The 27,642-nt window shown below is 32.7% G+C and overlaps 2 protein-coding genes across 2 annotated transcripts in view; one reads left to right on the top strand and one right to left on the bottom strand.

The window, feature by feature from the left end:
* The window catches only part of LOC149907015 (uncharacterized), a 251,513-nt gene that overhangs the window by 152,124 nt on the left and 71,747 nt on the right, over positions 1-27,642 (bottom strand). The window lies entirely within an intron of this gene.
* Sema2a (Semaphorin 2a) overlaps positions 1-27,642 on the top strand; it is a 248,737-nt gene that overhangs the window by 63,777 nt on the left and 157,318 nt on the right. Inside the window, exon 2 of the mRNA XM_090104080.1 lies at positions 20,567-20,590. The gene's annotated coding sequence lies outside the window, so the exon portion shown is untranslated. The remainder of the gene's footprint in view (positions 1-20,566; positions 20,591-27,642) is intronic.

The raw sequence follows: 27,642 nt of genomic DNA on the forward strand, positions 1-27,642 counted from the left end.
TATTGACTACAGAGTACTACAGACTGTACTTTATATAGATTGTTGATGTTATTATATTCTTCATGAAATTTTATATTATGTTAGGCGTGTACAAATAAGTCTGTTACCACTAAGTAAGCCAAACGTAAGTTACCAATAAGTGTTAATAAATACACAACAAGGAGCAACGATAACAAAACATTAATCTTCAAACAAATTAGCTGTCAAAACGCACGCTTTATAATATGTCTTAACACTATACGTCTTGAAACCCATTTGTCTAACAATGCTCGTTTGACTCCGCAAATTTATTAGGGTCAGAATAATTCAGCTTGTGGGTTTCAGTACCTCCTTATTGCATAGCCGTCTTAGCGGGGTTCCTATATGTGAAATGTGTTATTGCCGACCCACTTAATGCGACGGGAACATAGGCGGCGTTGTGATTTGTAACTCTTCGATTATTCTGTAAGTGACGGCGTCATGAGGCAAAGTTCTTCAGCACTATTCAAGCGGTGCTGGTCCCGAATTGGAATTCGTGCGTCAACTAAAACTGTCAGGGTGTTGAGGGTGTTTGGTACATGAATAATGTATGGGGTAAATTTGCAAGTGTTTCAATTTACACCCGACGCCACTTCGCCCGTTCATACGCACTCAGAGCTATTCAAGTGCAAAAAGAAAACAAGTGGAGGCACAAACGGGGACAAGTGAACGCGGTTATATTAGCACGTAGTTCGCGCGACTTTTACTCTTTTTTGTAGCCAGTGCGACTAAGGACATAAGGACGACGCAAAATTATACGACAAAGAACGTTTCTTGATATTATTGCGGTGTAGGTTTCTGACAACAAATAGGAATTAGTATACTGAAATGTAAGCTCATGATTTATATTCCTTTTAAAGATTATCTTTTCTTTTACATTGTTTGTGGGTCTCACATTTAAATTGTTGAATTGTTATTCATTTGAACAAATTCTTCATAATGCAGTTCAAAGTGAATTAAGAACATCCTTTGAACCCTTTATAATCGTAAATTAAAAACCCGTTTCAGACATTAATAAATCAAACCGTTCTTTCACAAATACCGTCACGTTTATGTAAAAACGGTGCACGCTGTAGGAACGAGAAAAACCGTTTCACGGCTGCATTCCTCTAATTTCTTGGAGCCGGGGCAATTCTCGCCAGAAGGTTCCAATCGATAGGGAACTCAGTGGGTCCGTGATCTGTATGAAAAATGCGATGGTACGCGGTAATTAGTGGAGGTAGGTACGCTTGGGCGCGTCAAGGATAGTTTGGGACATGCTTTGTATTTCTATTGTTGGATTCACTATAGGTTTCTATGCATTAGAATGCGAGTGGATTGCGAGGAGCTTTCTATAGTATATTATGTACGCTGTGGTGAGTCAACTATTAAAATGTATAGTGTTGTTGTCATGTATTACTACTGCGTCATACAGAAGATTAAAGGATCCTTCCTGTAAAGTTAATACTTCAGTTACTTATTAAAAAATATGAATGGTATTATAATTCACCCGAGGTAAATTTTTATGGCATATTGCGTTTCTCTGAAAAGATATTCGCCTTTATCAAAATACCCCAAATTTTCAATAGCCTACTTATGCAATATGCCTACTGGAAATAAATATTTAAAATTGTATTTCTCTTTATTAGTAATTTGATAACTGGCAGTTTAATTAAGATGGAACATTGAAATTGCAGTATAAGGTACCACGTTAACCGTTTCTCGTGGCACATAAAACTCACTGTTCTTAATTAAATCTATGTAAGACTTACTAGGCACTTTATAGCACTCTAGATTCTTGAAGTCGGTGTTGGTACCCTGTAAGCTTCGTCAAAGCTTATACTAAATTGAGAAATTTCGTGTTATTAAACTATTGATTTATTTCATAATTTAAACTTTTATCTTTTTATTGTTAGTAAAACAAAAACAATTTACAAACAAATACCTGATTAAAAAGTACATGAAAAGGTACTCACTATTAATTTCAGAAACGGACATGTTCAAATTTCAATCACTTGAAGCTTCCATAAAAAGCTCAACAAGTTTTGATGAAATGTGGTTGGGAGATAAATTACAATCTAGATAAGAATAAAATATAGGTACATACTTGAAAAATAACTAGAATGACACGTACCAAAAACAAACGGGATTTTATTTTTATTTTATGATATTGTGTTATAAAAATAATGTCAACGTTTGATTTCAACGCCATACATAAAATGTGTCTGAAAATATTTGTAACACATATTTCAGAAAGCAAATAAAAAATCCATCGAGCGCCCAAATGAAATCTGCGACAATCATTTTTGCGAAGTTGTAAACGAACGATTTTAAACACTTCGCTGCCCGAATAGTGGTGTTTTAGTGTACTGAAAAGGCTTTCAATTTTGTACAATTTTGGAGTGAAAATGTTTTATCGGATGCTTTGAGCGGACGGGTATTACAAATAGACTTAACGGCTCGCCCGCTCCGCCCGTGGACCCGCTGCCGCTTATGAGGCTCGCTGCATCGCCCGAAGTGCTATCGAATTTTCCGGTCACTTCGTCCGATACTCGCTTTGCCATTTTGATGAAAAGCATGGAACTGCTTTTTTCAGTGGCGACTATTTGGGATTGATCCGTGTAACAAAGAGTTATACGATTTTTCGACCCGAATTCACCATTATTTATTGCTTATTTTTTCGTCTATTTTGGGCTTAGCATGGAGTTGCTTTTAATCACTTATCACTACGACTTTCTGTTCTATGTCCTTTAAAAATGACTTTATTGATTATTCTAAGATTCAGTTATACAACGTCGGAACCTATAATAATATGTCCATTTTATGTATAAGTAGTCGATATTATACATTTTTGTGAAAAGTTACAACTCTTATTTTGCCATCAGCTTGTTAGCGCAAAATACTTACGGCAGCATAATAATTTCTATGAAGTATTTATACATTTAGGTATATAATTTAATATAAACTTAATTATCTTAATATATATAAATCTCGTGTCACAATGTTTGAACAAAACCACTTAACCGATTATAATAAAATTCGCACACCATGTGCAGTTCGATCCAACTTGAGAGATAGGATAGTTTAAACATGTAGGTACCACGGGCGAAGCCGGGGCGGCCCACTAGTATTTTTGATATTTCATATAGGTAAGTTCCATTTAGCAATTTATGACGTTTCACACCACAGAAGTTGACTATATCATCAGATGTTGAGTGTAATTCAGTCGGCAAGATGACCACAAATTGCTGGATCTGACAAGACTGGCCTATAGTTTAATTTGCGGTCCTTATTGATCAATGTACATTCGACTAATCTCCTCTTCTAATCACTAGTCACGGTAATCGGTTTAGTTAGGGTGGATCAGCGTCAATACGAATATAACCATAACTATAAGTGTATTTTAAACAATGGAAAGATATTTAAACATATTGGATCGCAAACATCCTAATGTTTTTGATACAATATGATAACATTACTTAATAAGCAGGACCATATTATTACAGAGAAAGAGCAAGAGAAGTAAATTCGTTGTTGAATATTGGCAGCGTTGGAATGGCCTTCGAATAAATAGATAATATTAATGGTTTTACCATCTCAAACATTACAATTTCAATATCGATTAATTTGTGTGTATTGTATTCATCATGTACCTACTCGTATTTCTAAGAGCTCAGTCAGAACTGCCGACCTTTTAACATATTTTGTAAAAATATAACATGTTTTTTCCATAACAAAACTGAAGAAAAAATTTTATATTACCAATCTGGATCTACAACTCTTCATGTAAAATTGGAAATAAACGACAAATTCTTGTCGAATATATTTATACCTTTTCATATAAATTAAGATATTTATATCCAGCAGTGAACCTTAACCTAAATAGAAAATGTAGGAGCAGCAAGATTGAATTTTATTATCTTTAAAAAATTATAAGCTAAAACTACCTACGCTTTGCTGTGGCCCACTCAGATTTTAATTATAATTATTAAGGAAAGTTCTAAATAAAAGTATAAAAAGGTGATTTAGAAAAAAATCTCAAATTCATATTATTAAAACAGATAATTAATTGATTAGGTAATTTATGAATTTTATCAAATAACTGAGTTTTTATTTATTTTTCTATTCACTTGTGTCCGTGAATGAGTGGGTGTTTGCGAAAACGAGAATCTTATTTTTATGATATTTTCTATATTAATTATTATTACACCTTCAGCCCCGAATTAATGTTTATACTTGTATTATAAAGGACACTTCTTTTTGCTATATATACTTATCATTTGAGGGATATTGTTAACATAAGAAGTCACGCATGTTTAGTATTTATGTTTATTAGACTGGCTATGATTAGCACACAAAACCGTCTGCTAATCCTTAACTAAAGTTATAAAATAAAGCATTCATATTCTAAGAAATAAATCTTTGCAATATGTTTAAGATCCCGTGAGTGAGTACACGAGAATATATGTACAAAGAATACAAAGATGACGTTTTTGAATTAAATACCTGCTCATACATGTAACAAAACATACGCACGTTTTAAATTGAAACGTACTTAGAAAAAAACTATTTATGAAAAGGTTGAAATCTTACAAAGGTATTTTAAAAAGAAATTCTTTGACGAGTGTGAAATGGGAAAACAGGCAAGTTTTGTATTGTATGCAGTGTAGGTATGAGTGGCTTGGGCTTGAAAGGCGTCGGTTTTATACAGCCGGAGCCGTATGACTAGCTGTTCGAGTTGACAAAGGCTCGCAATGCATCTAGTTTTGCGTAATAAGCCCGTGTTTATTATTTTATTATAGCCAAATGGATTGTGTCTCTCAATGATTAGGTGGAATACTAACGTATAATAATGGTCTCCATTTTTTCTTTTATTGTACGGCTGCAATGATAGATAGATAATTGATAGTAGTAGTAGTATTAAGAAATTACTAACAAGTGGACCTATGATGTCTTATCAATAAATGAATTATTATTATTATTATTATAGTAATTTAACTATAATCAACCTACACATGCAGTCTAAATCTAAACATAGAATCATTAATTTTAGTATATATTATATATATACGTAATTTGGAATAATCATAATCGTAGTAAATACATAGCTACGACAATTCGTAGACGGCTACGCAATGTTATACGAGTAGTACCGAGAGTTGAAATTAACGGATCTAATATTAACCTAAATGTTTACCAAAATACATTAAATAACAGATTTATTAATTAATTAATAATTTATTAGCAAGAATTCGCATATTCCATAACATAAATGTGTACTTACTAACCTTACAGGTGTACGTGTATAACTTAAAACGTATCAATAGAAAAGGCATTCTGTTTGTAAGAATTTATGAAAAACGTATCTTATATTAAAAATAATAGCAAATATACTTTTCATAAATATTTATTTATCATTTTTATTATCTACATATTGTCTAATGAACATCCATGTAATATGTTTGATTCGATAGTCCACTGCAGCTGTGTAAAACTCTTTCTCCATTTCCCTCTAAATTCATCTTAAACATTCATCTTTGAAGCAGTTATCAATTGAGCTTGTTCAATGAAAAAACTGGTAAACGTTCATCACAGGTAATTCCTATATTTAAACGATCATTACGTACATGAGCAATATTTCGCAGGACCATTACTACCCATTATGTCCAAGAGTCGCAATTTCAAGTTACCCAATTACCTTTTCACACATAGGGTAGGAAGTGCACGTCTTTTGTTTGTTTCAATGAGCCGTAATTATCCCAATGACGTGTTGGAGTAGGTAATGGAACCGGGAAAACATTCTTAGCTCAAATTAGCTAGAAATTTTGATATAACAGAAGTGTAAACTGTGTCGCGAATGTGGTGAAATTTAATCATAGGCATAATTATTGTAGAGGAAAATTCACAATTTGGTACCTTTCGTTCTATCACTATGCATTGGATGTTAAAGCAGTATGATGAAAAAATGTAATATAACAATTAATTCCATAGCTGGTATTATGAATGCTTTCATCTAATTTCATCACGTTATTGGGATAATTACAGCCCATTAATACAAACAGAAGATGTGCATGTTAGTTAATTTAAAACTTTCAACTATTTAGGTTATCACAAATAATAGTTCAAAAAGAGATTTCATGCTAAGAAGCTTATTTATGATGAATAAAATGATTACTCCTCTTATTAATTTTCTGATACGTTCAGGCCGGCATTTCTCCACAGACTCACGTTTGAGTCGAGGTGACATCAAATTAATATCATGTCTTATTCGTCGACAAGTGTTATTAATGGTTGCAGTAATTATCTCTTGAAGGCTCAAGTTCCCATTAAACAACGAATAAGATTCTAAATACGTATTTGAACACACGATTTATCATCATTAAAACTTTGACACGTTAATGAAATATATGCTCTCGAGAGCCATACATTTTGTCAAGCAGAGTTTATTATGACTTCGGATAATGAGGACAAAATGTTATTAATGCTATCCACTAGTCACTAGTGTTTAATGAGTCAGCTGAATTATCAACTCGGCTTTCTGTTAGAACATAGGAAATGGAGAATTGAAATGTGCATTAGCAATGCGTAAAATATCCGGCATGTGAAAGAAAGGAAGAGGAAAACATCTAAGTCCTATTACATCCGAGAATGGATAGATTTTTTTTCAATAATTATTCGCCGTCGCTAACCAGAGTTGTATAAAGAAATTATTTCAGTTTCATCGTTTTGTTTGTCTATTCATTGTATTGCAAACGTATTATTGGAAAAAATTAAAAAAGCGTAGATGTAATTTATTTCTGTATCTAGTTGTATATTAATGTGGAATAGCTATATTAATATTACTACTTACTTAACGGAGAGTCCTATTTAATGTGAAGTCAGAATTTCGGCACTCCCATCTATTTTAGCCTGAAGAAAACTATGAAGTTAATTATTAAATAAGTAATTCAAGTTACAACCAATTCAAAAACCTGCCATCATCATAAGCAGTTCACATTTACCCTAAATATTCAAACACCTCTAGATGCTATTATATACGTCAGCGTATTAAGGTTCGTTCGCAAAACATTCAGTAATAGCATCAAAAAGCCAAACAAGCCGGCCCTGTTGCATATCAATAGCTGAATACGTGTCAATCAGACCAACAGACGGACTAACGAGACCACCCCGGGGCAATTAAAGTCTGCTCGGTGCACGTTCCAACGTTTGAAAACAAATACATATCTAATATTATACCGCTTTTCCTTGCGCCGTTTAGATTTTTATTTTGTTTGCTCGTTTTTTGTGCGGGTTTTAGCTTTAAATACGCTTTGTAAATGGCAATTAATTACCATTAGCATGTCCTTCGTGGATTGAGGTGTGCTTTTTTCTTTTTTGCAAGATGTGAATGAGTCTAATTAGAGAAATTGTTTGATTTTAACATTTGTTTGATTCTTATATTTGTAACAATCAAAAGTGTATTAGAAATATATGTTTCAAACTTTTATGACATAAAACTGTACTTATAGGTATATTATTTTGTATTTATTAAAATTAAGAACTCTACCTAGAGTAGGTAATAAATTATCAAATTGTAAAATATGACTTTTTGTTTTAATTAACATAATAGGTAAGAATATACGATATTAGTTATTATCTAATTAGTTTATGGGTACGTGTAGTAAATTAATTAGCTTTTTCGTTCCCGAGTTCCATTTCCAGTTCCAGTTCTAATAAAGCAGGCCGTTTTCAAAATTCATAATACGCTTTACCTCGGCCACGGTAAGAGATGTTTTTACGGTCATCTTTCCTCCATAAATCTTCGATGTCGCACGCTAGACAAACGTATCATAACTCACACACAGAGACGAACCATAAACAAGCCAAGATACGTCGCGTGACGTCATAGCCCTGAATATAACTGAGTGACGCAAAACACACGGGCCGTGGCCGTGACGTCATTTGTCACTGTCACTCAGTCTTAACGGCCGGTTAAGGGTGCACTCACACACATCAGTCACCGTCACGGCACGTCACCGGACAGGATTTAAAAAAAATATGTATCAATAGTTCTAGTATGACTCTGTTCCCACACGACAGTCGCCGGCACGAAATCTATCAGTGACGTCACCGGTCAGGCACGTCAAATAATCTTTCCATACATGTATCATACTTTTATCCCCACTCACCCGGTGCCGTCACGTCTCAGTTCAGTCAGCGTCGTGCTACCGTCAATAATTGCTACATGTTCTCTAGCGTGACACACGTCTAATCACTGACTAACCTGATGTATGTGTTCATTGATTCAGTCAAACCGGCGACGTGACTGACGGACAACATGACGGTGACTGGTGTTTGTGGATACGTACACAAACCGTCACCGATCAGTCATCGGTGACTTGACGGTGACTGATGTGTGTGAGTGCACCCTAAATCGCACAAACACGTCTGCTTCGTTTTCAAAACTATTTGAATGATGTCTTAATTTGTGTCATGTGTTAAAGAGATGTTTGTGATGTATGAACTGTTTTAATGGACTACGGTTAAACAAAAGAAAGGAAATTTCCTAGAAAGAAGTCAAGATGCTTTTCAGAATAATGTATTCTATTAGGTTACTTTGATTAGCCACTCAACTCTTTAATATGGTGGTCAATTTTAGAAAATGAGTCTAAAAAGTCTATAAAGCCTACATGTAGAGTCGTATTAATTTCTTTTAATTTTGCCTACATGCCTTTTAATTTTGCCTACATGTACATATTTACAAAAGTGGGTAGGCTTTGCACTAGATTATTTTGTAATAACGTTTAAACTAAATAATAAACTAGTAAGAAATAAAATACTTACTTTCACATGTATAATATTACTATGAATATTGAATATGAATAAAATGATCATAAAGAAGACTACCATTGATGACCTGCGAGCCCTTGTAATAACAGTTGTCGCCGAAAGCAAGAAAGTCGAAACCTTTTTATATGAGTATATGAGTTATAACATAAAAATACAAAAGCAACATTTATAGGTATCAAAATTCTAAAGAAATAAATGTGATATCTGCCACTGAATAAGATATACAAAGTTATCAGACTGACAGTTTACGCTAAAATATGAGCTACGAAACCTTCGTCAACATCCGTTTAAGCGAAAAACACTTGTTATTAAATGTTTTAATATTGTTCAGTTTCGTTTTTTCAAGGTTCTACATCAATCTTTGGAGAGTCTGGCGTCGTGAAGTCTTTATTAAATTCACTAAGCAGGGTTGTCACGTCTTCATAATTTTAAATCATGTCATATTTACGTAGGCTTTAATATCGCGAATCGCGATGTAATATTCTAACGTGATAATTCCGTATGTAACATTAATGAGCGTCCCGTGTATTGGAAATTAAGCCTATATATATTTTCCTGTAGCGTCTATTAATTCTGCCATTTTATTACTGCTCGCTATATTAAGCCTGTTTAGAATATTTGTATAAAATCTGGGCTTTCGTTTGATAAATAATGAAGTATCATGTGTCAATTATAAACGGTATAATGGGATTATTTCTGGGAACCGAATCATTTTCAAATCACCGGCTACACAATAATAAACTCTATAATTAGAAAATTAAAACAAACAGTAATATTTTTATTTTTCGTACCAGGAATGCGAGTGAATTAATTTATTACTAGTTTTTTAACAAAAGAAACATCTGAAAAACGTTTCGTAATTTAAAATTTTTCTCTAAGTAGAAGATAGAGCTAGTTTGTAATTTTTCATATAATTCTATACTAATATTATAAAGAGGAAAGGTTTGTATGTACGTATGTATGTATATGTATGGTTTTCACGCATAAACTACTGGACCGATTTTGATGGAATTTGGCAAAGATAATCTTTAGACCTTGAGAAATTTTATTGCGAACTGCTACCTTTTATTGCGAAATATGTATCACGGGCGAAGCCGGGGCGGACCGCTAGTATTTAATAATTTCGTTGCAAGTTCGTTTTTGCATATAACAAATTACAAATTGATTTTGAAATTTCCACTAATAAACAGTATAAACCAATCAAGAATTCTATAACTCTATTATATGTCAAAGTGTCTGAAAAAGCGAGCGCGCTTCGAATCGACTCCAGTATTTTCTTGTAAAAACGTTTTTAAAGGTCCCCTAACGGTGTGCGGGTATGCAGATTGCAACTACGTGATTTGAAAGTCAATGTCTGTCTGTAGGTGACAAGCCGATTAGTGGCTTATACCCGTCGAGAGCCTGTCGGCGTTGCCACATTTTTTACTTGCGAACCGCGGCAATATCGGATAGACAGTCGATTTTATCCGTTGATGCTATAAATATGTAAGTCCCGGTAAGTGAAATGTGTTGATTCGGCGCAAAAAGTCAGATACAGCGAATGTGTTTGCGTTTTCATGGAGTATTTGCTGTATTGGTGTGTGGTTTGTATTATAGAAATCAATTTGGATTCAAGTTGGCATGTGTTATACGTAGGTCACATATTTATACAGAGAAGATTACTTATTCATAATTTAGAACTCAACAATATTCGGCTGTTATTTATGGTAAATTTTTAATAATGGATAAACAAATTAGGTATATAGGTACACAATATTTGTTAATTTCAAAGAACAAGTTCATCTAAATTGATGTCGTTACTTTAAAACTTAAATGTTTAAAGAATAATCAACACAGACAACAAATAAAATATAAATGTAAGCAGTTAATGAAATATTGAAAGGAATTATCATGGAATAAATACGGTTTAAATTGTGTATTGACAGCAGGATATGAGCTGTGTCAATTGTCCTTTGTTTCGAAACAGACCATTCACGCGTGGAAAATGCGTATCTACTTTGAATTGAATATTTTTATTCGTCCCAGCCTTTTTCCATCTATAAATTCAATATATAAGATTCATTGAAATTTATTATTGAATCGGTAATTTTCGAATGGGTAAATAAATGAGGATAGCATAACTGCAGAAGTTTTGCAATCCTCCACCGTCCTTCAAAACCGCAACGCAAATGAAAACCACTTCAAATAGATATAAAACTAATTAATCTGAAAGACGAAATTAGATTCGTGAACAATTCGTCAGCAGCAACCTGATGGATGAATAATAAAACGCAATATTGTGCGGTGACACGATTTAATTGAAATCTATGGCGGTTGGAACGCGCCATCTGTTCGGAGCTTTAATTAAGGAGCTAAATGTACTGTCAGGCAAATATCCGATCTGAAAGTTTTGATTGATGACTCGATCCTTCGATGTGTATTCACTCGTAGAAATTAACGACTGTTTCGTAGGTATGTTTTTCGTATGGATATACGGAAAATTTTATTGTAAGCACACCTTTATTGGTTTATTCCTGCGCTGAAAATAAAAACAAATTTCAATTACTTAAATTAAAAATAAAAGATTCATAATGGGAAATAATGATGTATAAATTTAATAATTTTTTTATATTTTTAAGGAGAAAGTGTCATATTTAACGTTATTATTAAACGCTCATGACTCAATATGTACATTTAAAATATATTGAAAAATAGGACCTTTCTATTCATTACTGTGGTGGCTAAAAATATACATAAATAATTTATTTGAATAATTAATGTTGTGGTACCGCCCAGTGGGACCGATTTCCGGGGACACCGTGTTCCCAGTTTAGGTAACTAATAGTCATCATTTGTCAAGTTTTTAATATAATTAACTTATTATTTTAATACAATGACAAAATACATACAAATATAATAAATGTGAAAGTGTTTTGTTTACAAAGGAGACAATTTTTTTTGTTTGGAGAATAGGCCCACCTCAATTTCTTAGCGTATATTAATGAAATGTGTGTTAATTTGTTCCTTGAAGTCCCCAGATTAATGTGGTGACATTACTTTTACATGATTTAACCGGAATCTTTAGAAATACGTGTGCAAACATTCACCTCATTACTACATAAAAACTAACTGATAATGAGCGATTTGTCTTGTGTGACCCATCCGAATCATTGGGTACAATATATTTAAATAAATGAATAAATAAATATTAGAAAACATCATAAACATTGTCACGATTCCAAGCTCGGAAATCGGACACAACGAAGGTACCGCAAACACAGAGACCCGATTTGGTTATAAATAGGTAGTATAGAAAATAGATATAAGTGGGTGTACCTCAAGTTACTGGACCTTGATGCGATTTTAGTGATTGGGAAAACTGATTCAATAAGAAATTATTAGTTAAGTAGGTAGGTATTTAGGTACGTGATATTTTATGACTAGGAGTAGGTACATAATATTAGGATAGGTATCCATTTGCACAGCTATTCTATTATTCATGTTCAATTGTAATATTAAACGCTCTTAAGTTGTACCAATTTCATTTTAAAATAGGTAAAAAAAACATTGTTTACATTCATTGCAAACATTGACGCAGGGGGCTACGACAGGAGGAATCTGACATATTCCATCAAAGCAGCCAATAGATATAACGTTTCGTTACACGGATTTTTTTAGCTGAATAGAAAAAAATTGTTTTATTTGATAAATGACAGGATTTAAAATCGCTATCAATCATATTCTTCCATATAAATAAGAATAAAAACAGTTTCTTAAGTGGTTTATTGAAGGCAATTTTTTTCGCTTTTTGGTTTTATTTTCATTCTATCGATAAAAACGTTTCGTTCCAGTTTTTTTTAATGTTGGCCATTGTTCTTGGTTTGTTGACAGCACTACAGCAGGGATGATATCAAAATAAGGCTTTTTAATTCGATTTCATGATTCCGGTTTCGTTTGTAAAACAACGAAGCTTCAAAATTCATAATATAATTTTATATTTTTACACGTTTTTTTTTTATTACTATACGTTACCGAGTCTTGGTGGGCCCACAAAAAATAGTCTCCTTTACGGTTACATCACACTTGACAGATTTGGATAAAAATTGTAATAAAACTGCATCTGCAGCAGATATTTTTCAAAAATCATCCCCGATATCGGGTAGATGTACCTACCTACAGGTGAATATTTTGTCTGTAGCTTTGTCCACGGGAGATACCAGGGGTGCAATTTCTCATTGCATATCAATCTTATTAGACACAAATTCTATTAGTCATAGGTGTCTATATATAAGAGGGTTGGGGGATATAACTCCGCAATCGATGCAAATGCCCACCTCAGCCATAAATTATGCGTCCGCGGACATTACCGGGTTTAGATGACGTGAATTATACGAACATGATCTACCACAGGATGCGACGAACGGATATTGAAGACTCGTATAGCTGTGAAACAGTGCTCTTGTTACAATTCTTTATTTATAATGCCTGCCACGGCGCGGGCGTACAATTGCCTGTTTTTTTTAGAACTAGATAATTGACTGTATCTAGGCCTTGTTATCGTTAGCCTTATTCATAATTAATTTTATTCTATCATAAAATGTGTTGATTGAAAGTGCAATGCGATGATTTATTGCTGAAATTAACTCTTACGGGAAATTATTTGCTAGGTATTCATCAGAAATATTGTTATGTTCAGGTAGAGCTTTCCAGTGACTTCTCTTAGATCAATCAATTGGAATTAAGCTCAATTCAAGCATGATAATCTAATATCTACAATCTACAGATATATTTCATTAATCCAAAATTACACACATTATACAACATCTATATATAACCTTATTTCTAATTAACCTCGTTCACGTTTAATTAAAAACATGATTGCGCTATATCCAGTAACTATTTCAATTACTCCGACGGTCTCAGCAAATAGAATAACTACGAATACAAGACATTCAATTACGCACGAAAAACTCACCTACCTTCATTAAGGTGAAGGACACCGATGAACTACATAATCCTAAGTGAGTGTAGGACGTTTGCCTTCGTCAAGGATAACGAAGACAAATTTAAGCTTGGCCGCACCCGGATTAGCACTGAAGAATTCAGACAAATTACACGAGCAGTCTAATCAGGGTGACATGTTATACAATACCGTTTAAAGCTCTACGTACCTATTGTGAGAATAAATGAGGATTTTTATTTAAATTCTAAACGTTTATATAGGTTCTAACTTCCTAGCCTATTTATTCGCATGAAATATTACAGTTTGATGTAATACTGCGTTCATATACCATAAAGGGAACAATCTTTGTAAGTACTATATTGTTATGTAAGTGAAACAAAATTGACTCAAAATGACAAGACTTATAATAGCAATGTTTGAAAGCTTCAATCATTCATCATCCCAGATAGCTATTTTGTGAATAAAAAGCCTAAACCTAGTGGCCTACTTTCACTCAGCATGGGAGGTATTGTTTTAACTATAGTGCCTATTGTCTAAAGTTAACTCTATAAATATTTCTTTGTATGGAATAACTAGCCCTGAAAATGTTGTGTTTTTTTACTAGCGTTCTTTTAATTTTTTATTATGTATGCGTTCTAAGGAACACAATATATTTTTAAATAACAATTGTTAAACTACACAAAGATAGGAGAGGAAGAAGATTTTTGCAATAATTTCAAAAATACGACGGAATATTTAAGAATATATTATAAGAAGAGGAATGCAGGATTGTGTAAATATGTGTATGTAGAATATTAAGAAGAATCTATTTCTCTATAGAAAAGCTCTACACAATGATAAATTATACACCAGGTATCGCATACATGTTTAAGCCTATATTTCTTAAAACTACCAAATACCAAATAATCGTAAATTGTGAATGCACCACACATCCCTCAGCTAAGCAGCTAATGACCAGCTTAAGCGAGTTATGCGTAATTCATTAGCACACAGTTGACCTTAATAACGTATTCAAGTTAGCATGAGATGGCTGCTCTCCAATTTTGGATTCATACATTTGTTTCATCTAGATATTAACGTTAAACTTGGACATTCAGAAGTTAGGATGTATAAAATATGAAAGTTGAACAATTTTAATGTCACGAATACCAATGAAGAGCTTTTTCCCAAATTATTGAAACGGTGTTTTATTGATAGAAAACACATTGTTTTCTTAAATAATGCTTGTCTATGAAAGCGATGTTAAGGGACTACTGAAAATAATTGCGAACATTTTTGTAAGGTTAAAGTGTAGGTGATTTAGGGGTATTGTTTGTTCCATCGGAAATAGTTATGTGAGCTTTTGGCTCCCACGCTTCGTACGAAACGTGATAACTCACTGTAACTATTTTAAGGACGTTCATGTTCATGTTCTGTGAGGTTGTGGTAACCCCTTTAATTCTTGCGTTCCTCAATTCGTGTTGAAATACATCTCAGTCTTACTGTTTGAAATTATTCCCATTATGTTAGTTGAAATAGCATTGCTGATGTGGTGTTCAATTCTATTGAGGTTTGGTGGTATGCAAAATGTAAATACATATGCTGGAATGAAGTCATCTCTACCTATTTGCTCTATTTGCACTTGAAATGTTCTAATATCAATCTGCAATGTTTTGTTCAGAGTAAATATAATTGCGTTTTTTGTACCTAATTAATATTGTGAAGAATATTCATTGTTTTTTCTTAAAATAATATGACATAATAATCATAATAATTGTAGACCTTACCTTTGTTTCTTGCTTGTTTCCATTTCAATATTTTATATCGTTATATTATATAACATTGTGTATGTATTTGATTAAAAGTAGTATTTAGTCTATACCTATACCGGTACCTAGGTATGTCTCAAATTATCCATTATCTACAACACTAACAGAATCAGGTCAAGTACCATCAAATACGTTCGGAACCTCGTCACAGGATGTACATAACACCGAGTGCTGCACTCCTTTAATAGGTCATTGCTGCACAGATCACAGTATAATAGAGCTTTCTATTTTTATAGCACATACCTAATTTTATAAAATGAGGTTTTACCATTGCAAAATGTATATTAATCTTACGTTTTATGTATGATATTCATATGTTTTATGTATTATGTTTGTATGTATGATATTGATAATTCAACTAGATTTCCGCCCACGGCTTTGCCCGTGTATTCAAAGAAATACCCGCATTGTTCCTGTTCCTGTATAGCCTTTGTCTTATTCTGGGTTTTCAGCTACCTACATACCAAATTTCTTTCTCATCGGTTCAGCAGTATTTGCGTGAAAGAGTAACAAAAATCCGCATACCCTCACAAACTTTCGCATTTATAATATTAAGTAGTATTGACGTTAAATGTTTGTATGTTAAATATTAGTGTATTAATAATTCTTCTAATTTCGCACAAGAAAAGCTCGTCAAAATAATAAATTATACGGCAGGTATCGTTTAATACAATGCACAGATTCGCCCTCTGTCAACTCGGTAACATAAAACTGTCCACCGAGTCTGTTAAATATTAGTTTAGATTGGTTTTAGGAGGGTCCTAAACAAACTGTAAACGTATGCACAATACTGATAGGACTTGTAAAATGCTAAATAATGCAAAATTAGTTTTATTAGATTTTATGACGGGAGTGTTTTATTTTACTGCCGACACGATTATCATATTTCGTCTGGTAAAGTGTAAATGGTTGTGACGGGGCATTTTCGAATGTTTACCTTGCTCTTATATATAATACGTTTCCTAAAATATATTCCTAAGGGTTATTACCTACGCCCCAATATGCGATAATGCCTGATATAAGCTGAATTATGAAATAAATTTCTATTCGTATAGGATAAAATATGTAAACATTATCGCACGTAATGCTTATAAATATTAAGTGCTTATTTTTATGCTCTACCATTTCTTTTTTTGATTTGAGAAGCTTCTATAAATACCTTTAAATTTACAATAGGTATCGCCATTATTATATTAGCCCCATAAAACTTAACGCACCTTCTAGGCAGATTTTTATTTATTAAATAATAGATTTTTGTAGAGGCTCTATTTACTTTCAAGACATTTACGGCATAGTATTTTAAAAGAAGTTGTCTTCAACAAATGTACACACCAACTGCACAATATCATGATGAACAAACAGTGACAAGACGTTTTACTACGGCAAGCTAACTATAAGTACCTAGTACCTCCTTCTTCATTGTGAAAAATTTTCCTTTTTTGTCGCTAACAACAGTCTGCTTTGGCCTTATTCTTGATACCGGTGTATTTAAAGAGAAAAGAGAAATCTAGGTTATTGCAGTTCTTGAATCTTACTTATTGTGTAATTTTGAGTGGCTTAAGAATACGTATTCTTTTCTTTATATAAGTAGATGGAGAAGTAGGTACGTAGATATAAAAATAGTTTTTATTTACGCGGTAATAATTTGAGACAGATAATATAAATTTAATATTCAATTACGGAATTACCTTTTATCGTCATTATTTTGGATGATTTCAAGCCTCCAATTATAAAGTCAGTTTTACATAATTTTATGTGTGTCTGAAAATGCAGGTGTACTATTTACATGTCAAGTACCTATGCTGCTAACCGTGAGTATACATTTTTGTAAATAACTACCTACTGGGCTGTAAGTTGTAACTAAATGATTTGAAATGTATGAATATAAAAACCAAATCTATTATAATATAAAAATCAATAAATAATTACTACGTTATCATTTAAGAATATACGCAATAACGCATAGAATATATTCATGAATCTAAACCAAACTCAGGTATTTAAATCAATACCAATAGGAAACTAACCGTTTTCTTTTATAAAAGCGCCATCTAGTTTCAACTTGCACTTTGCGGTGTTAGTTCACGTATAAACTACAAGAGGGCGCTAGAAGCTGACAATAATATACTGTCATTGTAATATCTTGCTTCGTGGTTAGATGGCGCTGATATCAAAATAATATTGAAGGATTAAAATATAACAGCGAACCAAGGGAATATTTTGTCTAGATTTTTTAAATTCTTGTGTGTTGATGTTGGTATGATCCAGATGCATTTCACGTTAGTTTCATTGTCTGATTATTCCTTGATAATAACCATTTTGTGTCTTGTTTTGAGACTTTTTGTTACCTGCTCTACCAAAGATCCAACACTCGCAAACTTTCAGTGTATTGTAATATTTTAAAGATAAACACAAGCTATGTTCATGATTAGCTATATTCTATATTAAAGACATAATTGTGTAATATAAGACTAATAAAATTTTCTAATTCTTGAAACGAAAAATAGTAGTTAAGGTTCACCGTCGCATTAGCAGTTGCATTATTAATTCTCTTCTGCACGTATGCAGAGAACTCTTTCAATTAAGCTTCCTCTCGGACCTAGAATATTTGAAATTGTAAGCGCCATTTCCAGAAAGTGCTTAGAACACAATGGTCTAATTGAAGAGACTCACGAGGATTGGAATGCAAACCGAAGCATTGCAATCTGGGGCACCCGAAACCAGACCGAAACTATGCATTAGTTGAAGTGCCATAAGGTCGAATAACAGTATTGATTCTATAGATATTATAATAGAATATTGAAGGGCTTTGTTTTGTAAATAATAAGAAAACTTGCAATCAATACCAAATAAAAAAATAAAAGTTTTGTTCTTGGTCGTTTTATTTAAAGATTTCCCTGTCTATGTTAGTTGATAGTCTTTTGAGGTAAAAGTTAAGAGTTAAAAGTTATATTACCATCACCTTATATTATTTATCCAACGTGAAAACCCTCGTTATATTAAAATAAAACTTATGTAAAGTAAGCTCGATCGATGTTAGCAAACATTGGCATGCAAATCGTATCAAATATTAGAATTTTAGTCATCACGTTTTTAAACGATTCCCAGAATATAATTGGTTAGAAAAAGCTGGCTACAGAACGTGCTCCATATGCCCGCGTTTGCTTTGGACTCATTCAATTATGCAAAGCCACCATTTGTTAACAGATTTTAGGTAATTCTGGGTATGTCGACCCGATTTTATGCTAATCAGCTTAGTGTCCGTTATTTATTGTGTAACACGCTTACAAACATTTCACAGTATAATGTGCTTTCAGTGATAAAGTTATTCCACGCAATTAATTGCACGACTCACTAACGTTATGATTTAAAGCGGAATTATTACGAGTGAAGTGTTTGTATTTAATGATTATTTTGTGTTAATTTAACGCAAACGGCTTTAATAATTAAGTGTTGATAACACGTCGGCTTTTGACGTGCCGGTTTGTGAATAAGAATAATTGGTTTGGGAATTTTTGTTTGTAAATGTTTTGATTCATAGGGTTTGTTTTTTTTCTTGAAGTGTTATTTTATCTGCACACGAACATAAAACATAAGCATACCTTCAATATGCTTATGACACACATTTAATTTTGAATTATTCGATAGGCATAAAAAGCTTCTAACAAATAATTATACATACAAACATATAAGAACCACAGAAAATGGTATTTACTATGTAAAAACGACGCAAAAATTGTTGAATTCACATGCAGTTCTTACACATTGATTGTTTGAAAATTATGTGAAATTAAAGGTTCTTAGGAATTGTATACTAATTTCATTCAATCAATTACTTAGAAAGCAACAAAGCTGTGGATATAATTTTTTATGAATAAAATAAACAATACTGTTTTTGACTCAATAGAAGTATGAATTACAATATCTGTCTTCTGACATAAAAATGGTCTGCGACCATTGAGATAATAATATGTAGTACGTAGTACATATTATCTCAATGGTCGGAATCGAGTAGGTAATCGGCTCAGTCATCTTGATGGTATTCACAAATACTGTATTAATTGAAAAAAAAAACTCTTAACTAACAACATAGACAATAACATTTCCTAAAATTATTAGTAATTCATATGTTTGTAAGATAAGTGGTTGATGGACAATCTGGTTTGAAAAATCACATATTTGAGCCAAACAGCGCACGGACCGCTTACACGCTCGTAAGAGATGCCGATGACGTTTCCGCTATGTTTTTATTTTAAATGTTAAAAGGTTGTTCTTGTATTGCAAGCCAATAACAACAATATTATGCTGCAATTACCCTGCCTTCGTTTAATAGTGGTAGTATTTGTATTCCCATGGCATTACCGTCACGGCAGGCCTGCGTCGCGTAGACGCCGCGCCACGAAAACTGAACAATTTTCTGATAATAATCTGACATGATTACGTTTGACATGCCATTTATATTTCCATTTGTCATACAATAAGCGTTGGAAATTATGGTTATGATACGTTTGATGTGTGCAATGAATTGCAATTGATATGGTTTATATTTGTTTCTATGAAAAAGGTCGGTCTTAATCACTATAGTAGGTATATTCGATAAAAATACATAAACACACATTATAAATTCAAAATAATTGCGAATACTATATGTTGTAGAGTCCGTGTAAGTAGAGTTTTAGGAAATGTACACAGAAATATAACAAAGACAAAATTACAACACGTTTAAAATTTAAATGCTTTCTCGGAAACTTCTGTAGATATCATCATCAAAGGGTTTTACAAACAATTTAATTTACTAATTTTAATTTACCTTACCTTCAAAGTAAGACAATTTTCGTCCATGAAAATATAAAGAAAAATGATATTTATTTATATTAACTTACAGTTACGTATCAACGGCCCGAAGAAAATTGTGACTCGGACGAAAATTGAATTTACACGGGTTGTCTTTGATGAAGTGTAATAAAATAAAAATTCTGTTTTATTTCAGATGTCGTGTGAAGTTCTGAGATAGGTGAGTGTTATAAAAACATTGTATTGTTTGCTTCAGGCTATAATTATGCTTTTCGCGTTTATAATTCAAGACACGATAATTGTCGTGTAAGGGTTACATGGAAACAGTAAATTTGCACACTACTGGGTTCTTTTTAATAGGACGTTTTGTATACGTGTAAGTTGGTGTAAATAAAATAAATCTTAAGGACGATCATAATAAAATATTTATAATAATTAAATGTTTAGAATTTATAGGAAGTAAAAAATAGAAGAATGATCAAATTAACAGACTTAGTTATTTGAGGTGGAATTACAAATAACGAAATGTGATTTATTTGAATATTTTGTTTAATTTCTGGAAATAACATTTATAATCTAAAATACCTAATCTAAATTGTAAAAAAAAATACTCATCCCTAAAACGTAAGAAATATTTTCACTCTTTCATGACTAAAAAAGCTTAAGTGATTCATATTGTACGTGTCATAATTGCTTTGTATTCAATTTGTATCAAAGAAAGCTCCGTTAGTTAGAATACATATAACGTATTATACACACGTGCTTTAGCAATTATTGTCGATAATTACAGAGTGTTATTACGGAACGATTCTAATTTCTATCACTTGTACAAATCCTTTGTTTCAAACTCAAAGGAAATACACCTTGAAGCTAACACAAGCAGAGAATGACAGTGGTGGAATACCTATAAATGCTCTGATTGTAGTTATTTTCATTTATATTCTTTTTTGTGTTATGACTAAGAATTATTATAATTGTTGTTTTTAAGAGTAGAATGAATGAAAAATTCTTTATTATACACCTTATATTATGACAATTTAAAACACTTAATAACCTATTTAACAATGTACAGAGGGCGGCGGTAGAAGTATGTTATGTGAGAAGTTTATTGTGTTTTTTAGTTTAAAGTTGAGTTTACTAAAACACGCTAGTAGTTATTTAAGTGACATTTGGCAATGAAATTATTAATTGAGTTTATAAACTCGATGGATATAGAAACCTTTTAGCTAAATTTAATCCGACACTGGACTGTTCTAGTTAGCTAGTTAAATTTGTACCTATTCATAATAATAATATAATTAGCATAAACTATTGTTTATAAAACCGTTCACTAAAATAAATTTGTAAAAGATTGTGCATAAATAATATACTCAACATTTGTACAAATTCGTTTGAACTATTTTAACATTTCTCTATTTTAATTAAAAACATGTACTTCATAATACACTTGTAATAGTTATGTTTGTTCAATAAATTTAATTTAATTATTGCTACATAGTTTTGGCAAAACATTGTCATTTTAATTTGAAAATTATGATATAGAGAAAGATCTACATTAATCGTATGGATATATTTAAAGCATGCACATACAACAAAATATTAATAAACCCATATTAACCATACCAGATATTCATATGAATTGTTATTAACGTGTCAAAACACAAAATGAAATTAACAAAATAAATCAACAATGACACGAAGGTAAGCCATCGCGGCGTAGCAGCAAGCTTAATATTTAATTACAACCCCATAAGCGGCATGATTGCATTTCCTGTATCTGACATCACAGTTTATTATTTTGCCAATTTGAAACGATATTAAATTTTCCGATTTTAAAGTGGCGTGGAGTGTTTCTCGATAGAAGTCACGCGGGCGCGACTGTAATCATTTCAATTTGTTTGGCACAATCGATTGTGTTGGGAATTGTTGTTTATTACATAATATTCTAATGTAAAAAGTTTTTTTCTATTATATTTTATTTTTCTCAACTCTTCTCTTGAATTAAGTAAAAACAGATTTAAGTAGAAAGCAACTCTACAAGAAGATTTGTGATTTTTTTATAAGTCCACCACAAGCTTTTAGCATATTATTCCATCAAGCAGTTATGATACGCAGTTTTTCAATATTCGGAATGCTCGCCCTCATATTGGCTCCGGTTGGCAGATGCCAAAGTTAGTTGAAGTCGCTCACGTCACGCGCTTCACTGCTCCGAAATTATTACGAAATTTGTTGGCAAACTTTTATCCGAAGAGATTTCAGGTGCATCGATCGAATGAACCCTCTCCGACTCGCCCGTTCACTGGATTCAAATATTTTCACTGAGTACAGATCAACAAGGGGACTCTTTGAAAGCAAAAGACTGCGAGATTCTTGCGCAATTTTTTGGATATAAAGCCATTCGCGTATGAAGTCAAAGCGCTCGTTATCGTATATTGACATTAACTTAACGAAGTACACTCATGCCTCACTTCGATTGGCATTCGAAAGGACACTAAAGTATGACCATTTTAATGGCTACTAAAAGTAACTGAAACTAAGTTCGTCATAATTTTAAATTGAGCGTTCCTTCGGAATAACAGGCAGCAGGAATTTTATTGCAATCCTGTTTTTGAAAGTATTACAAAAATAGGAAAATATTAATTATTTTCTTTAAAAATATCCGTTTATTCGACTTTTCAAATATGGACTCTTCTTTTTCCTAGAAAAAAAAAGTGTATTTATTTACTATTATAATCACAAAAAGCTAATACAAAGAAAGCACTGTATCGATACACCTTTTCCCGCTATAATACATTTCCATTGAAGTGACAATAACTGCTTGGAAATAATTACAGGCTCTATTATGAAATGGATAAAGTTAGGCCGTCAGCTGCGAGGTGTCGGGTGAAATGTTACTTTTATTTAACGTCACTGGAATGTCGGAATTAGGGTTGAAGCTGGCAGTGGCCTTATATAGTTAAACTGTTGCTGAGAATTAGCAGTCGTACCCTTTTATAGCTGGTATAAAAAAGGACAATGTATTGTGATTTTATTTTTTATTTTAGTTTTGATTTTAGGTGTTCTGCATTAAAAATTCGTATAAATGGTTGTAAAGATGCTATATTTTAGGCATTAAATGCTATTTTAGGCATTAAATGCTATTTTAAGCATTAAATGGAGTGTCAATGGCATGTCCTAATAATACGTAGACTCTTTTTATTTCTATTTGAATTTAATGTCTACGTGATAACGACGTAGAGCCTGAAGATTTTAGGCAGCTACTTTCAAATGTAGTTTGTAATTTATTAAAGGTAACCAATAACCATTTAAAATAAAATATAACTTTAATCTAGTACTAATTACACCGACTAGGCATATTTAAATATTGACATTACCATAAAATAGGCTATTTTATACCGCCGGTTTTACAATGGTTACGTACAATGTTCCGTAGCAGATCGCGCTACGGGGAACCGGCGATGTGCTACGACAACTTTTAACTTACAGTACAGTACAAAGTAATTGCTAATATCTCTTTATTAGCATTAACTTCTACAATAGAACCTTTTACACTATGATATATTTTTATCCTACCAATAGAAGTGAATAGACCTATTTGAATATTCCATTAACAATTGAATAGCCAAAAACTCCGTAGCAGTAATGATCGCGCTGCGGGGAACCGGCTTGTCGCTTCATAGGACAACTTTTAACATTGAGACGTTTATGGACCATCTGCTGTCGTTACAGCTGCACTCAGACACCGCGTTACGACTTCTTTATTGTTATACGTCTCAACGATCTGAAGTGTAGAAGTGTAGTTTTCATTTTTATACCGCCTTATACAATCAAATTTTTATGTTTGGAAATGTGATCGGCGCTGAATGGTCATAGTCGCAGATGTGAATTGCATTATCGAAAAGTTGGATTGGAATGAGACATTAACTATTTGAATTTGCGCTATTTTTACTTGTCTCTATTATGAAAAACACGTGAAAAAGAAGAATAACTTGGTAAAAAAAATACATTATTTAATTAAATAGAGTATCATTACGCTATTTGCACAAAAATCATCGAATTTCTTCCAACCAAGCTGTCAGAACACAGATAAAAGATCCCAATTTCCATAGCGGATTAAATCATTTAATCTTATTTCCGCAAAAATGTTGAACGTCGTGTCGATGAAATGCAACTAATTGAAATTCAATCTAAATTTCCATTGGAATCGTTAATCCCAGTTTACGTTCCTTTTATGCGTCATAAACTGATTTTTGTACAAACGTCAGAGCGTTCACGGTTTTAAGCATCGTAAATGGATATTTTGCAGATTTGATGAGACGCTAGCGATAATTAATACCGTCCATTAGCATCGCTTGCTTCAGCGCTCTATCGCTGTAATGCAATTAGTTTCTGAGACACCGCGACACCAGTCCTGTACCCGAGTCCCGAACTAAATATAATTCGCGCTGTAATAAGATTATTTCGTGGAGAGTTCCTATGAAAATATACGGCTATTTCACTGTATAGGATTAAATTAGGAACGGGATGTTTGTTATGTTTTGTAGATTTTATTTTTTTACATCGAGAGCTCTACAAACACGAAATTAAGGCGGTGGATGTTTGATGAATCACAACTTTGCAATGTTGTAGCTTTGTATTTACTAGTATTTCTTCGTGATTTCGTGATTTATGTAGGGCCAAATGACAATGGTCGCGTCTTTTATTTCACAAAAATGTATGAACGAACTACACATAAATACGTTTTATAAGGAAAACAAAAAGTCTCTTGGCACCGTTTGCCGTGCATAACTCAACAATTCGTCATTCAGATAGAAATACAAATGTATATTTTCAAGGTAATTTTACCAAACAAAATAATGCATTATCTAAAGTTGAGCGATGTTTCGAGACGACTCGATGCTCCCAACTTAGGTCGAAATAGCATTAGGCTTTGCTCAATGACTCGTTGTACTGATACCACGAGGTCTCAACGCAAATTATTAGTACAAGCTACCCTCCCTCCCGACTCGCTCCGTGAAATCTCAATAGATTCATTAAGACTCTAACGAGATCTTCCAAAGAGAATTACGGATGCTTTGTTTCGTTAAATGCGATTTTATTCTATTTATTACAATATTTCGTCCTTTCTCTCAAAGCGAGGACTGAAAGGTTTGCTTTATGTTTTCATTCTCTTAATTTAATTCTTAGCTGTACACAATTTATTGACATTGATTTCATTACGCTTTAAATCTTATTAAGGTTTTTATTGTTACTGTCGCTTTCAAAGAGCTACTCTTAAGGATTATGATCGTTATTTGCTTTAAAAAATACACAAGCTATTTCTTTAAAAATGACTTAATAGATGTTTAAAACTAAAGTATCAGTTTTATTCATTTTTCTTGCCTATAAAAACGCTGGAAAGTATACAAAATGAAATATAATTGCTTTGTATGGAGATGTATGAATAAACAAAAACAAATACAATGCAATCCACCGTAAATAACTTCCAGCCACAATGTCATCAAATAAACAATTGGAAAAAATAAAATATGCTCACGAAATGGGAAAAATGCAACGTCGACATTCATTCGATGTAATTCTCAATGTGAAAACACAAGCACACAACGGAGGGAATAATGCCGTTAAATTATTGTAAAAATGTCAATATTAAACACCTCCATTGTAGCATTAAACGTAAATGGATTGGAAGTGTCGACTGTTGGCGAACGATTCGCGAATTCGGCGAAAGGTATTTTTCACGGCGACTGCAACCATGCGATAAGGGCCTCCGAAAATGTGACCGAATTTCAATCAAAGTTATGACTTATAATAATGATTATAGGTCCTTTATCGTAGCGCCGCATAAAATTTGCAATTTGTCTGAAAAGGTGTATTCTGCCGTAACAAATTCGTTGGCAATCGTCAGGCGGCGATAACGATTCGCAAAATTAATCTCGGAATAAAAACTTAATGTTTGAAGGGGAAGCTTAGGATATAAAAGTGACAATTAATATAAATTCGAAAAATTGCTATGAATTTTTATGTTCGTACCCTTATTTTTCGTTTTCCATTTGTTTTCGAGGCTATTAGATTCTGGCGTTTTTTATTAGGCAATCAGATAAGCTCCATTTTATATTCACGACAACGTAAGTTCAGGAAAATATGTCCAATTAGATCTTATCGTTTCATTATTAGCTGCTTTTTATAAGTATAAGTATTTATATATTTTTATGAAAGTATGTCGACCAATTGATTTCAATATAAAATAATTATTTCCTAAGTTTAAAATGTGTATCATAATATTATTATAAACTGAATTAATTCGTAAATATAATAAAAATATTGCAAACACGCTTGACACTAAAAAGAAGTAGGTTAAAACGAAGTTTGGTTACTATTGTTAACTCTTATAATGACATAAATTATGTTATGACATGAAACTAAAATTGAAATATTATCAAATGAGTTACACTTAGCAAAAGTCACCAAATGGATTCTTTGTTCTTTCTCACTCCGGGGAGCGCGCGGACCGCTCGCAGCGATTGAAATTTAAAATATTGTACCCTTTGCCATTATGCGAGCTTATTCACCCTTGAAATATCCCTCGGGGCACCAGGTACAACGATTGGGGAAAATATTTTACACTTGTTACTAAAGATGTCGCTTTCGACCTCTCCGCCGATTCTAATCCCAAATCATTTTTAATCTTACACGTCCGCCTTAGGGTTGAAATTGAAAACGCACCAGACACACCTCGGCTATATTTATGAAAAGCACTTAATTAGTGTGTCGAGAATGAAAAATTGTTATTGAAACCGAGTTGATTGAACTGGCGTTTCATAACTATGTCATTTTGTAGGCGACACTAATGAAAACACGATTAATCATTGGGCGCTCTCATCAACGCTTTTAGTGAAACGTGGGACGTGAATCTGCGATTTATACACCGGGGGACAACTATTTTGTCTTGCCATCAATTTTTCATCAGTAGCGATTTTTCTTTTCACTCGTTTTAATGAATTAAAAGTGCAATGACTCGTTAAAATTCAACCGGAACTCGTAAAATTCGAAAGCGACCATTCGTTTTCGAATTAATCATTTATATTAAGAGTACTGAAGGATAATTAAAGATAACTTTACGACGGGTTTCTGATACACGAAATTCGTATAACATTGAATGTTACATTTACTAACTGACGCCACAATTAATGCAAAATATTACATTTGAATGACATTAATTTATTCAAGCGATGTACACGTTAATCACAGTCCGAGTTTGTTTATAATTTATCC

The sequence above is a fragment of the Colias eurytheme genome, chromosome 7 (assembly GCF_061535395.1).
Source record: "Colias eurytheme isolate Ceu_HAF_F1 chromosome 7, ilColEury1 Martin Lab GWU primary, whole genome shotgun sequence".
NCBI lineage: Eukaryota > Metazoa > Arthropoda > Insecta > Lepidoptera > Pieridae > Colias > Colias eurytheme.